Source organism: Amblyomma americanum, chromosome 2 (genome assembly GCF_052857255.1).
Source record: "Amblyomma americanum isolate KBUSLIRL-KWMA chromosome 2, ASM5285725v1, whole genome shotgun sequence".
Classification (NCBI taxonomy): Eukaryota; Metazoa; Arthropoda; class Arachnida; order Ixodida; family Ixodidae; genus Amblyomma; species Amblyomma americanum.
Window position 1 is genome coordinate 104,101,414 of NC_135498.1, and position 14,336 is coordinate 104,115,749.

The window sequence follows — 14,336 nt, forward strand, 5'->3', positions numbered from 1 at the left end:
GTAAACTATAACTAACCAGTTGACAGAAATAAGGCTGCAATGTCTGAGCTATTTCTTGTAGATATAGCGAGTGTTCCAATGTAACTAGCAGCTTAAGCATTTAAGGCACTCTTTAACAATTGTGTACAAAGCAAACTCATCCAATTTTCTGAGAGTGTGCTGTACCTAGCTACGACTCCATAGTTTTAGTGAATTTAGGATGGCCTGATGTCACGGAGCACGCAGCAAGTCATCATTGGTAGCACGTCGTCCGCCATTTTTATGGAGGCAGTTTTTGCCACCGGTAGTAACATCAATTTTTTTCGCAACTTCAAGCGTAATGCACCTTTTTGTCCTCGTATACTCATTCCACGATATTTGCACTGTGCACGTGATAAGTACTGGCGTTTCAGTGTTGCTATTGCCATCTATTATAACACTTTGTACGAAATTTTGCGCATCACTGTAAAGATTAAATCACTGATATTTTCCGCTGGAAAACGAGCAAATTATTTTTTTAATGCGAAGCATTCTTCAGCTATCTCATCCAGATTTCGCGATGTATGTATCCATATTCCCTCGTAACGGCGCCCGAGCGCCGAGCGCACGGGCAGTCGGTGCGAAACCGCGTGCTGGCCGTAACTGGACCAATTCAAGCAGCGCGCGCATGCGCTCAAGTTACCGGTTGGAACGCTGGCACACTGCGTTGAAACCAACAAGAATCCGACACAATAAAGCAAGGGTCTCTCGATGGACAATGCCATGTCTTATTCTGGTTTGAAAGAGAGAACCCGTAATGGGTTTCTTGCGGACTGTGTTTGATAAGCAAACTTTTGCCCATTCGCATATTCGTCCCCTTATCTGCCTTGAGGCAATAAACACCGCTCGAAAAAGAAAGGACAAGTAACATCATTGCCTTTGTCATGCCGCTTGAAATTAAGATAACCTGAATCCTAGAGTATGACCGAAACTTCTGTGTTAGGGGAAATGCTTCCAGTTGAGCTCACACATCAGACGTGAAAATATAAGACAAACATCTTAATGATCTCCAATAAAACAATGTAAATGTAACTTTGGCGCCACTCATAGACAGCGCAATTAATCTTGTGATTCAAAGGAATTGACGAAATAGGTTCGCCTTTTTAATGTTTCGAAGCCTCTATCAAAGTATTTATTCTACCCTCCGCAATTACCAACTCGTCTCTGAGAACATATCCTTGTACGAGGATAGAGGTGCGGGCTAGGTGGCTAATCGTGGTAACAAAACAGTGCAAATGATAAAGATAGAAACGCTGAGTGGACCCATGCACCCCTCTGTAAACTAGCCTGTACATCTACCCTTACAAGCTTCAGCGGTGTGTGCATTCTGGCGTCTCTGTCTTTGTAATGAACTCTGCTTTCTTATTTATTTTGTTATTATGTTATTTCATGGTCTTCAAGCGAAAAAAAAGTTCAACATCCGCGCTCAATTGCAGAGGTTCATAGAACCTCTGTCATGGACGTGACCAGCGACGTTATCTCAGCGAATATGCTTCCTCAGAAGGAGAGCTTGCAGTGCAGCCACGAATTTCATTGCAATAATTCGACATTATACAAAAAATATAAGGACTCTCTTTGCAGGTTCCTACGTGGGAATGAACCATTCTATGTATCATAGCTTTATGCCCTACATCGAATCGCCCATTGTGAACCTATGGCTTATGGCACACTCCTCATCAAGAACAAGAAAAAACTGCTCCTAAGTGCACCTTTGGGCCATCTTCAACACACATTAAAAAGGTGCCTTCACAAGCCCAAAATACGTGAAGTAAAAGAAATAATTTCTAGCAGAAGCATGCATCAGACTACCAGGTTCGCAAAAATCGGTGCGAAGTTTTGTGATTTGAACCAACCAACACAACTTTTCACGCGGTGGAATATGTTTTAACAAAATAAGCGTAAAACATTCGGACAACCTGTAGGGGACGAAGACGTTCCATCCAGTTCCAGCCTTCTAGAATTACTTGCTTCCTCATTGGCCTCATGTGGTCTACAATACAAGTGCAATGCATAGAGCCATCCCGAACGCAACAACTAGATTTCCTCTTTGATCCCAGCGATTTTAGAAGGTATTCAGTGTTTTAATTACCATGAAGAGCTGGACTTGGTCCTCGATTTGCGAACTGGTCAGAGCCACCTGCACCCCCTCACTGGTTGGCTGACAAATGACAAATTTGGGATTGGCTTAACAGACCCCGACCACATGATATAGATCGGAGATCTCGCCACGGATGCGGCATTTTGAACCAAAGGATTCCGAGTCTATCGCATGTAACTTGGATGGATATGGGAATGTCTCAATTTACAGGTGTGCGAAGTGTACTTCTTCTGTTTTGCCGGGGCCCTTAACCACAGGTTTAGGCATGCTATTTTTATAGTTTTGTGCTATTTCCAATAAGGTAGTACGCTAGGGTGTGTTCCTCAGGATTACATAGGCCTACAATATCCTATCAAGTTGGTGGAAGATGTAGCTCCATGCTCGATCCTTATTTCTTAAATTTTGCCCACACTTGGTGTACTGCTGGAACGAATCAAGAGTGCTTAGTTTCTGTAAGACATAAGGACGGCAAAAAAAAATTGGAGGACAATTAAGCTTTGCATTCAAGAGTTGAACACGACAGCGTGTTGCAGCGCTGCCAGAGAGTCCACGTAACGCCATCGCCCGTTCGGCGCGACGCCTTACCCGTTGGACAAATCGCATACTCATAACTACTCATGTACGCATCAGTACGCAAAGACGTTTCACGAAGTCAAAGACCACAGCGCATACACCAGATTCACTTCGAACCAACGAGCCTTCATGGCTGACTGGACTTTTTAAAAAAGCCTGTGAAAGAGCCGCATGATGGATCGACACACGCAGAACCACCTCATCCATGTAAGTCTCTGTTCAGTAAACAGTCCGCCTTGGTGAGTGTGTGTGTGTGTGTGTGTGGGGGGGGGGGGGGGGAAGGTTTGCTGCGCAGGACCAGCCGCCTGAATGGTTGCCGATTTTTGACGCATGTGTATGCCTCCCGCAATTGTAATGTATTGGTGGAGTGCAGTGTACGAAGACATGGCAATGTGTGTCTGCATCGCGGAATAGTATGAGTGTACGTAAAGCATTTGGTAACTTCGCTGGTAATTTCAATGCAATAAAGAAAAAAGAGCCTTCGCAGCGTGTTCTGCGTGTGCTCGCCTCGCAATCTGAAAGACTTAATACTCGTATCTTCTCAGAATTGTTTATTTGGAGATCCGCTTGTTACCACGCCGACAAATCCGACACCGGCTTTTCTGCGACACGAGCTCCCTAACGCAATCGCGTTTAAATATTATTTTAAGAATATCGCCCGATTTTTTTCCTCTCCTTATCTATAAAGCTTTTTAAGGCCATTTTCAAACAACTACAGAGGTTTTAGCAAGAAGGACCTTATCGCTAGCTTAAGCACTACATGTATATGAGGAATTTCCAATTTTAAATTCCGAATTAAAGTTTCGTTGTTGTGCTATACTCTATCAAAACAAAATTGTACTCGAAAACTAAACAAAAGCGAAAACAATATTTAGGACAATTTTTCTAAGGCTTTCGTCATCAGTAAACATTGCATTATGTTATAGACCACAAATAATTGCGACGGTCAGAGTATTTGCCCTGACCTTTCTCAGTTTTACATCACCCCCCCCCCCCCCCGTCTCTTGATACTTTTCATATTCCATACCAATAATAAAGTAATCGTAGATACAGTAAAGTCATTCAGTGCGTTTTGCACGGAAATGGTAAGGCAGTTTCTATAGTGGCTCCACTTTGTGAGTATATCGTAAAATATTTAACCACTTACACATTTTGGTCACTCGGGCGGAGTTTAATAACATTAATGAGTGCTGCCTTGCAAGGCGCATGAAATTAAACATTAACAAATGTAAGTCTAAGAAAAAAATTCGAGACACTTAAGCTTCGCCTTAATTGTATGACGTGGAAGCGTAATGCCTTACTTCCCAATTATGTAGACGGACATTCTACACTTCACATTCATAGATCCCTGAGAGTCCTCATACCACGCCTGGCGCAGTGTGCCATTGCCAAGCGATGTGCCATTGCCCTGCGATGGCAGATACAAAATTCTCCAGGACGTGCGCCAAGCGACTTTGGTTAATAGCTGCCGTGTTTGTTAACTATTGCCTGCTATCATTAGCACATATCACAGCGCGTAAGTCCGGATTTCATCTCGACAAGTGCGGTCTCCAGCGCGCGGCTAATCAAAGCGCTATCAGCTTTTCTCCCGAAGATGCTTCCTGGGGACTTCTGTCAACAACAGTAAGTGCTCCCCTCAATGGGCCTTGTGCGACCCATGGTGCTCTTTCCGAGCGACCAATCATTGATTTAACTGCCACCCGCCATGGTAGGTACTATGCTGGCTACCCGATCGGCAGGTTGCTCTCTGGGGGCCCCCTTCCAGCGCCATGCTCGTCGTGTTTCGCTCACAACGCGGACGCCAGCTTTCTGCGCCAGATTTTATGCGTAACGGGGCCTTTAACACTATCGCGTTAATGTTCTGTACTATCGTGGTGAGTCCCATCCATATCATTAATATCATTTCATTATAACGTGCGATATCATAATCATATTGATACCTGGGGGTTCACGGTGCCTGTAATTTATCTCGAAAAACACATATTGATAATGTAACCTCTTAGGCAAGTCGCACACTGGGATACATCCGCGCAACTTTTCACTAGCACCATCATCGTTAAAACATTTATTGTACACAACTTACATTAATCCACAGTTTCAATACCCATCATCAGTTTGAGATCTCGGGCATGTCACCCTCACGCAGACCCTCAGACCCACGAAGGAATACATAATCGCTCAGCCCGATTCATCCTAAACAACAGCCAAAGGGCTGCCACTGTTAACAAGATGGAAGCGTTCCTACAGCTCCCACTGTTGCCCACCCGCAGAAGAATATCTCGCCTGTGCCTTTTTCATAAAAGATTTCATCACAACTCATACTTACGTCCACTTTCGGTCCTACCGCCACAGTACATTTCATCTCATCTTATCCACCGCCCAAAATTAAACATTCAACACTGCAACACGTTCAACTATTCATATTCATTCCTTCCCCAGACCAGTTAAGGATGAAATAACTTACCTGCATCACTTGCTGGCATAACAAGCACTGATAATTTTAGAACGGCTGTTGAAGGTTTCATTTCATAAATTATTCTAACGATTGACATCTTCTGTGTGATTCATGTGTGTGTTCTACATTGTATTTTTTTACTTTCATCCTTTCAGGGGCCACTCGTATTTGTATGCATTATTTTTCGCATTTGCCTTTTCATCCTTGCCTAAATGTTTTCGTTATTTGCGTTCTGCATTTTATAATATTAGTTCAACTATTTGTATGATTTCCGCTTTTGTAATCTATTTCGTTTTTCCCCTCCCCACTATATTGTACTATGTATACTGAGGGTAAAATAAATAAATAAATAAACATTCAGCACATATTGAGCAGATACCGCCGGAAAATGCCCGACCGCAAAACGCCAGAACATGTCCTCGTGGAGTGGGACAACCTCCGCAGCTGCAGATAATTCACTGGTGTTATGGTCTTTGCGGCCTCCCCCATCCCCAGGTGCAGCGGGCAAGTCGACGCATGCTGGTCACACGAGCCGTCGTGACACATAGCATGCCGGGACCCGCCACAACGGAGGCCCACGAGTACAAAAGCAGTGAGAGGAGCCAGCGACCAAAAATTCAGGCTCGGAGAGTGCGATCAACATCGAGAGACCCTTGTCTCGTGCCCAAGGAGCAGTGCTGCTGTAGGTCGCAATAACGAAGTCTGGTAACATATCTGTATAAATAGTGTGCACAAATCACTTTTGTAATCATCGTCGTTTTTTCTTTCAGTCGATCTACCTAGTGTTCGGGAGCCGTACCGAACAATGCGGGAGCGAGTTTCGCGCCGAGAGAGTTCATCGCCAATCATGCGCCACCCATTTCAATGTTCATGTACCGACTTGCTTGTGAGACGTTGGTACATTATTTATTTATTTGTTCATTTTACAATACTGCCGCTCTCAGCCGAGAGCCTTGCAGAAGGGCATGAACAATGATTTCTTGCTCGCGCACAAGTATACGTGTGAGTGACACAAATAACAGAGAAACAACACAATTCATCAAAAATACAAGCGATAAGGTAATACAAAAATACAATAGAAAATAACGTAGAATATAATGAAACACAGCGGTGCACGTCTTAGAGATAAGAAAAAACAGAAAATTTTAAAGAAGCAACTGCATTTTTTAATTTATTTTCACTACTATGATGCAACCCTCCTAAACAAAATACGTTGCATAAATAATGGCGAACAGGCGGTCTTCTTTCCGGATGTCATTGTGAATGACCTACATAATAAAGCATTCAAATTATTAATAATTGAACGGAAGTGTCAGCTTTCATTAGAAGCGTTACTGAACCTAAACTCAAGGAATGATATTTTCTAACCCGTTTAACTGAAAAACGTGTGCTGAAAATAATAGTAGCGAAACCCTTCACTTCAATACGCGTTTACTCTTGGTACTCGTACATGCAGCCGCAAAAAAAGATTAATGTTTTTGTTTTTTGTTAGTTTTCAAAATTGCAAAAAAAAATTTTTTTCACACACAGGCGAATATTTTTGTGCGTTACTTGACATTAGCTCGGTTTTCATCCTCCGTTTCTTCCCGCCTCCAGGTATTTTATTATGTTTTTGGGCATCTGCTATACATTTCCTGGAGTACGGAAAAGTACGCAGACAATGCCGTTGGGCCTAGCGGCCTATCACGTTCTGTGCTGTAGCCACTCGGCCTTTCTCTTTCTTTCTCACGCCACCGATAATGTCAGCGTGCTATATATTAATCTTTAAAGTCATGCGCCCCGTGCTGGCAGCCAAGAGAACTAGGAGTGCTTGTCCCGAAATTTTGGCAATGGTTGTGTAAAATAATGCTGCATGTCCTCCAATTGCGCGTAGTTTCCTGAGCGGCGGCTGCACCATATTTTGTTCTCGGTTTAGGTACACTGGTATAAACACAAGCACAGAAAATCTGCAGAAACGCTTCTAGTTCCCGCGGCTGTCACCATATGCTGCATGGCGCTGATCATCAAAACATAGTGCTGGAATATTCCTTAGTGGCGGCCGACAGATGCCGCTAGTTGGTAATTCCTGGGAGTCACTGGGTACCGCATTCCTTTTCTCCACGCCGCCGGGCTTGGAAGGAATATGACCACCAAGGTCCAATATGGTCAAAAAAATTTATTTCACATTGACGATGGGATTGAGCAGTAAGGAGAAGCAAGAGCGATTTTGCCAGAACAACGAACACAAAATTTTCCAAGTAATTGCACGAAGCGGCGGCCGTCCAACGCCCCTGGGCTCTCTTCTAGGGGCTGTACACACGCGCAAGTTGCTGCCTAGAGGAGTTAATAATTGCTTCCAATTTCTTCTGAGCGCTCGTTCACGATATCAGAAAAGCTGCCTAGGCTTGCTCTACAGAACGGTATTTTGTAATTTATAATGTCACCTGCTCTGTCGCCATGACGGCCATCACAGTCAATGCGCTACAATGGCAGACAAGAAAAAGGGCGAAAACTGCACCCATAGTTCTGTATAATCACCGCAACGTGTAGCAAGATCTATGTTAAAGTCAGAGGGTTGCGCACCAGTTTGAAGCGAAGAGAGCACCAATGCACGTTTAGAAAAGACGGACGCTTAGGCCAAGCGTTTAATATCGCTGACAGTCACTACTTTATCTAAAGGACATCCTGAGTAACACAAAGGATAGGGAGTCTGTGAGAAAGAGAGGTGCAGCAACTTAACATCCTGACATGCGTCTGCTTAGAGTTAAACTGGCGGCCTTTCAGTGCGTGCTTTCAACGTAACATAAAAACGGACACATTGCGGTTTCCGCCTTCGAATATGACAGAAAATTCCATAGCGTTATAGGCAAGAGTAACGCCGTTAGAACTGCTATCAAATATGGCATCGCTTGCATTTATGTAGCCTGCTCCACGTGTTCACACTCTCCACCCGCTCCGAGCCCGTGGAGTTCCTGAAGACAACGCTCAAGAAAGAAATTAAGTATCATCTGATAAGCCACTAAGGTGCACACTTTCCCAGTCAAACACTCATCTATGGAATGCATGGTAAACATATAAACTGCAAATTTTGCATCTTTAGAAAGTGTGGCATATAGAGTTTAACATCTCTCGTGGCCCACGTGTGGCTTCGGGACGCTGTAGTGGAGGGTTCCGGATTATTTATATCATCTGGAATTCTTTCACAGGGGCGTATTTCTGCTGCGCTTCCAATGAAATATGGCCAGCACGGCCGAGATCTCCTTAGTGACCTCGTGATCAGCAGCCGAAGCCAAAGTTACTGAGCCACCGCGGCGGTTGACTGTTTCTAAAAGGTTGATTATTAATATTATAATACTGTCGAGTAAAACACTCTTAAGCGTTACGCTCTTCAGGTGGAGGAATATTGATGTTGCACCTAAAATTTTCTGTCTCCCAACAGGAAAACAACTTCCAGATAAAGATGTGCCACAATGCGTCTCTTACATCCACAACCATCTGACAATGTTTCAGGCAAATCTCGATCACTTAGCCACAAATCCTACACATCGCGAAGTCCTGCATATCAGACCACGCAAAAGTGAGACAGAGAAAAAGATAAACAGTTTAACTCCATTCCAAAAGCAAAAGATGATGTGAACTGCTACAGCCGCACCACACAAACTACCCAACAGCGCCTGTATTATTAGTCTTTTCCTATGAAAGTAACGATTAGTATCCACAGGCACTTTTTTATCGCCAGGCAATTCCTCTGTCCCAAGCATTCAAGCACTAAATACGTTGTTGCTCTCAAAATCAGCTAAGACACGATGCACTAAATGTTAATGCTCGCATTCAATAATCAATATAAGAGTGGTGTTCGATAAGTTTCGCCTGCGCGGCAGTAGCTTTTTATGAACACATCATATAGCCATACGTCAGAATCAAATAAAAGTTTTAAGCGTCTTCTCCGCAGAATCGCTTCCCTTATTGACCTGTAGACTTCAGCAAGGCCGAGCGTTGTCGAGTTCAATGATGACACCTTTTTGTGTATGAGCTTTGTGAATACATGAACGTGATTTTTGTCGTGTTTGAACGTAACGTATTGAACCGACTGTTATGTTCCATGACCTCAGCCGTCAAAACGCATTCACAGTCCCAAAAGACGATCACAGCAGTTTTTTCAGCGATACCTCTGTCTTAAAGATCTTGGGACGAAAGAAGCTACTTTGTATCTCGTTTAGCCGGTCGGCTATAACAATGAACCTGCAGCCGACTGTTCGCAGCTCATGCATTGCTGTTTCATGTTCATAGGCTCTGATAATTTCGAGAAGCAAGCGACCAAGCGACGACACGAAGATTGTGGCGCTCCAAGCTGATAGCTGGTCATCGGACCACCTGCCGAGCTGCCTCGTGGCTACAGCCTGATCGCCTTCCATCGCGCAGGCGATCTGTGCCCCTACCCAGGCAGAAGCGGCTGACATCGCACGCAGCGCCCTCCACTCAGTCGCCTACAAAAGGGATCGTCCACAAGCACCGAACGGGATTTGCAGCCGACTGTTCGCAGCTCACGCATTGTTGTTTCATGTTCATAGGTGAGTGGGTTGTGACAACAACTTCTTCAACTTCGGTACTGTTTAGGCTGCAAATCCCGAGTGTCGTTTGATTCACCATGGGCATTGATCTGTACTTACCGTGCGCGGATAGGCTGCTTTGTAGCGCATGGCCATTTTGCCAGTGGTTGTTCGCCAATATGGCTTAGGCCTGCCTTGGCTACTAGTTGCTGGCGCATGGGTGGACGCTGTTCCTTGGTTTTGTTTTGTATTGCTCATTTGATACTCTGCGCTGGCGACGTAGAGACCAACCCAGGCCCGGATAAGGTGGACCAAGTTCTCGCGCTTCTTAAAGAGTTAACGTTGTCAAATGAAAAATTTCACAAAGACGCTTCAAACAAACTAAAGGATATTCAAACGAGCGTCACTGACATCAAAAGGCGACTGAGTGGTGTCGAAGAGCGACTAAAAGCAGTTGATAACCTGTGTCATGACGTCACCACCGTTAACTCAGTCGTTCAGGAATGGCAAGAGCAGCTGAAGACCATAGAAACTAAACAGTTGGAGCAGGCCAATCTGGTTGTTGATGACCTAAATAACCGTATGCGCAGAAATAACCTAATATTTAAGGGAATCCCGGAAGAACCAAAAGAAACATGGGTTGACACTGAACGCATCATCAACCAGTTCGTGTTAACTAAGCTAGGCTTCAATGCAGGTGAAATAGAGCGAGCCCACAGAATAGGTCGACCTAAAGCAGGTCACATCCAACCAATTGTCGTGAAATTTCTGAATTTTAAAGACAAGAGCATAATTTTAAGAAATGCTTCCAAATTGAAGGACCTGCAGAAGCCACGCGTGTGGATTGAAGAAGATTTCTCGGCCCGTATGCAGCTCATCAGGAAAGAACAGAGATTTCGCTCGCGAAGCACGTAAGCCAAACGAAAAATATACTGTGGTCTACGATAAACTCCTTCTTGGAAGCAAATGTTACACCCTTGATTCATCACAAAACAAAGTAACCTGTCTTTCAACGCGCAATAAAGCCGAAGTATGTCGCCTGAGTGCGCAACCTACTGTTGGCGAACGAGGGGACGAAACAAACCAGAATGATTGACACAGTCATGCTAATCAAGGTGATTCCTTGTCACTCCTGTTGTGCAACTTTCGAAGCATGTTTCACAAACAAGACCAGCTATGTGCATTTATTGAGGCTTGTTCTGTAGATATTGTTCTTGGGACAGAAACTTGGCTTACACCCGATATTGGGGACAACGAGCTGTCGCTCTCTAGAAATTTTACTATATTTAGAAATGATAGGGTGGGCGCACGGGGAGGCGGTGTTGTAGTTGCCGTGCAATCTAATCTATGTGCTCGCGTTGTTGACACACAGTCAAATATTGAAATTTTGTGGATTTCACTTCAGGTCTGTCCCTCTGTGACTTGCGCAGTCGGAGTCTGTTACCGTCCGCCTGATGCTACTTCTGAATTCATCGAGAGTCTTAATCATTCCCTAACTTTAATCCAAGACAAGTATCCAACTTCACCTATAATACTTGCTGGCGATTTTAACTACCCCACAATAAATTGGCAGAGGTGTACGCCCCTAGGTTGCGCAAGGAAGAGCGAATGCCAGGAATTTCTCGATGTTCTTTGTTCATTTGATCTGCATCAAATAGTTTGCAAACCAACACGTGGAAAAGCTATTCTAGATCTAGTCCTCACAACCAAACCGGAAAATATGCTTGTTCACGTCCTTGAATGTATTAGCGACCACAACGTAGTACACTGTGAATACCAATTACAAAGTAGTAAACCAGAAAAGGCAACGAAATCAATTACGATTACTCCCGTGCAAATATCGACGCGATTCTTACAGAGCTGTCATATTTTTCTATGTGGTTCTTGGAAACCATGGCTTATCGCAATACAAATGATAACTGGCTCGCTATCCGAAGGAAGCTTATTGAACTGAAACAAAAGCACGTTCCCAAAATTAGAATAACGTCATCAACACAGAGCACATGGTTCACGTCCCAAGTGAAGAGAGCAATAAACAAAAAGAAACGCCTTTACTCTAAAGCTAAGTTGTCCCACTCGGATGGTGATTGGCAGCGATACCAAGAACAATCAAATAAATGTAAAGCTGAAATTGAAGCATCTAAAGACAAGTTTTTTAACGGTGACATCGTCAGCATGATAATGAACAATCCGAAAAAGTTTTGGAAGGTAATTAACCCTAAACACTCTTCTCAATCCACTATACCAATCGTTAATAACGGTGTGCTACTCTCACCATCTGAAGCTGCGACTGAATTAAACTCGTTTTTCAGCTCTGTATTCACAAACGAAAATCCAATTCCACCTGACCTTACGTTTCCTTCAATTAACTCATCTATGAATGATCTCATAATTACACCAGAGGGAATAAAATCGGCCATCGATCGACTTTCTAATAACTCAGCGCCAGGTCCAGACGGCATCTGCACAAAGATGCTTAAAATGACTAAACCTATATTATCTCCCGTATTAGCCACCCTCTTCCTGCAATCAATAGATACAGGAATCGTACCAGATGACTGGAAGGTCGGTCGTATCCCTCCCATTTACAAATCAGGTGACCGATCAGTGCCCTCAAACTATAGACCTATATCCTTAACTAGTATTCCATGTAAATTACTTGAGCATATCACATCTTCCGCAGTTATGAAATATTTATCTGAACATAACTTCTTTTCTAACAATCAACATGGATTTCAGAAAGGACGCTCTTGTGAAACACAGCTTTTTGAACTTATAACTAATCTTCATCAAGCTGTTCACGATTCCATAATAATCGATGCCATATTTATTGACTTCAAGAAAGCATTCGATAAAGTTCCCCATTCTCGCTTAATGACGAAACTTAGCCGGCTTAACATACATGAAAAAATTGTTAATTGGATCTCAAGTTTTTTAACCGATCGCTACCAATTTGTTTCCGTAAGTGATCACTTTTCCGCTTTAGCACAAGTTAAATCTGGCGTTCCCCAGGGATCCGTACTTGGCCCAATCTTATTCTTAATTTACATTAATGACATCAGTAACAATCTGACCTCAACGGTTCGATTGTTTGCAGATGACTGCGTGCTTTACAGACACATTATCACCTCTGAAGACGCTAATATTTTACAGGCCGACCTAAACAAAATTTCACTTTGGTGCGAGCAATGGCAAATGGAAATTAATGTTTCTAAAACAAAAACTATGACATTTACCAGAGCCAGTAACGTTCACTTAAGTTCATATTTTATGAAAAGCATATGCATAGAGAATGTGTATACATTAAAATATTTGGGAGTCCATTTAACTTCTAACCTTACATGGAATGATCACATTGATGAAATAATTTTGAAAGCAAATAAAACACTTGGTTTCATTAGGCGAAATTTATATTTAGCAAATCAGTCAACTAAATTATTAGCTTACACAGCTCTAGTTCGCTCAAAGATTGAATACGCTTCCATAATATGGAATCCAAATCAGACTTACCTAATAAACAAGCTGGAATCTTTACAAAATAAAGCAGCACGCTTCATCACTAAAACATACTCTAGAATATCCAGCATCACGGCTATCAAAAAGTCCCTCCAACTACCGTCTCTAGAAACACGACGACTGTTAGCACTACTTTCCCACTTCCACAGATTGTATCATGCCCCGTCATCCTTTACAGCATCCCATATCAAACCCCTATAAAAAATTTCCCCCCGCCTCGACCATCCCTTCAAAGTGCGTCCCATGTTTGCGCGTACGAATCTCCTGCGACAATCACCGCTCTTTCTAGCTATTCATCACTGGAATAAGCTGCCAAAAGAAATTGCTTCTATACGTGATCATGACTCATTTGTAAGTAATTTGAAACGCAGTTTTACGCATGTTGGGTAAAAGCAGAATTTTATGCCTTTGACGCATTGTAAGTGTTTCTACATGCTTTGTACGGAGTGTTGTTCTTTTTTTTCATCATGTATGCAATTCTCTCTCCTTTTTTCTTTTTATATTTTCTTCTTGTATTCGGTGATCCTTACCGCGATGTTCTGTATTGCCTTGCCCCCCCCCCCCCTAATTGTGTTTGACATATCCTGTTGTTAACCCCCCCCCCCCCCCCCTATGTAATGCCCATAAGGGCCTTTAGGGTATCTGAATAAAAAAAAACCTGTGACTCCTTTATTATAAGGATAGGATGGATAAATGCATCTCCTTCCGCGTTGTACCGTTGCAAGACAAATCTCGTTGGCAAAGGAGAATCTATAGGCTTTCTTCGTATCGTTTGTCAGCTGACAGGAAGCTGCCTGCAGCATATTTTCTTGCTCAAAAATTCATCGCTGCTCATGTGAATCGCTCTTGCCAGCTACATACCTACGACGTCCGCGATAACCCTCCATTTAATGCGCCAATTGCCTCGAATCAGTGATCACCTTGGGCCCCCATATCTGGATACAGGCAGAAAAAAGGCGTCCACAGTAGTGCTTGCCTTTAAAACCAAACGTGACCGGGCTGCCAGCTTGTACCGTACTCGCCTAACTCTTAACCGTACTAACGTCAACGCGGGCTTTCCCACAAACAGCTTTCATTTCATAGCAGAAATAAACAGGTTTAACAGCTATCAATGTGAGAAATATGTTCACTGCATGCCGCTTTAGCC

General features: G+C 43.3%; 1 pseudogene; it reads left to right on the forward strand.

Annotated features, from left to right (window-relative positions):
* Positions 1-12,719: 12,719 nt before the first annotated feature.
* LOC144118902 (uncharacterized) lies at positions 12,720-13,648 on the forward strand (annotated as a pseudogene).
* The last annotated feature ends 688 nt before the right edge of the window (positions 13,649-14,336 follow it).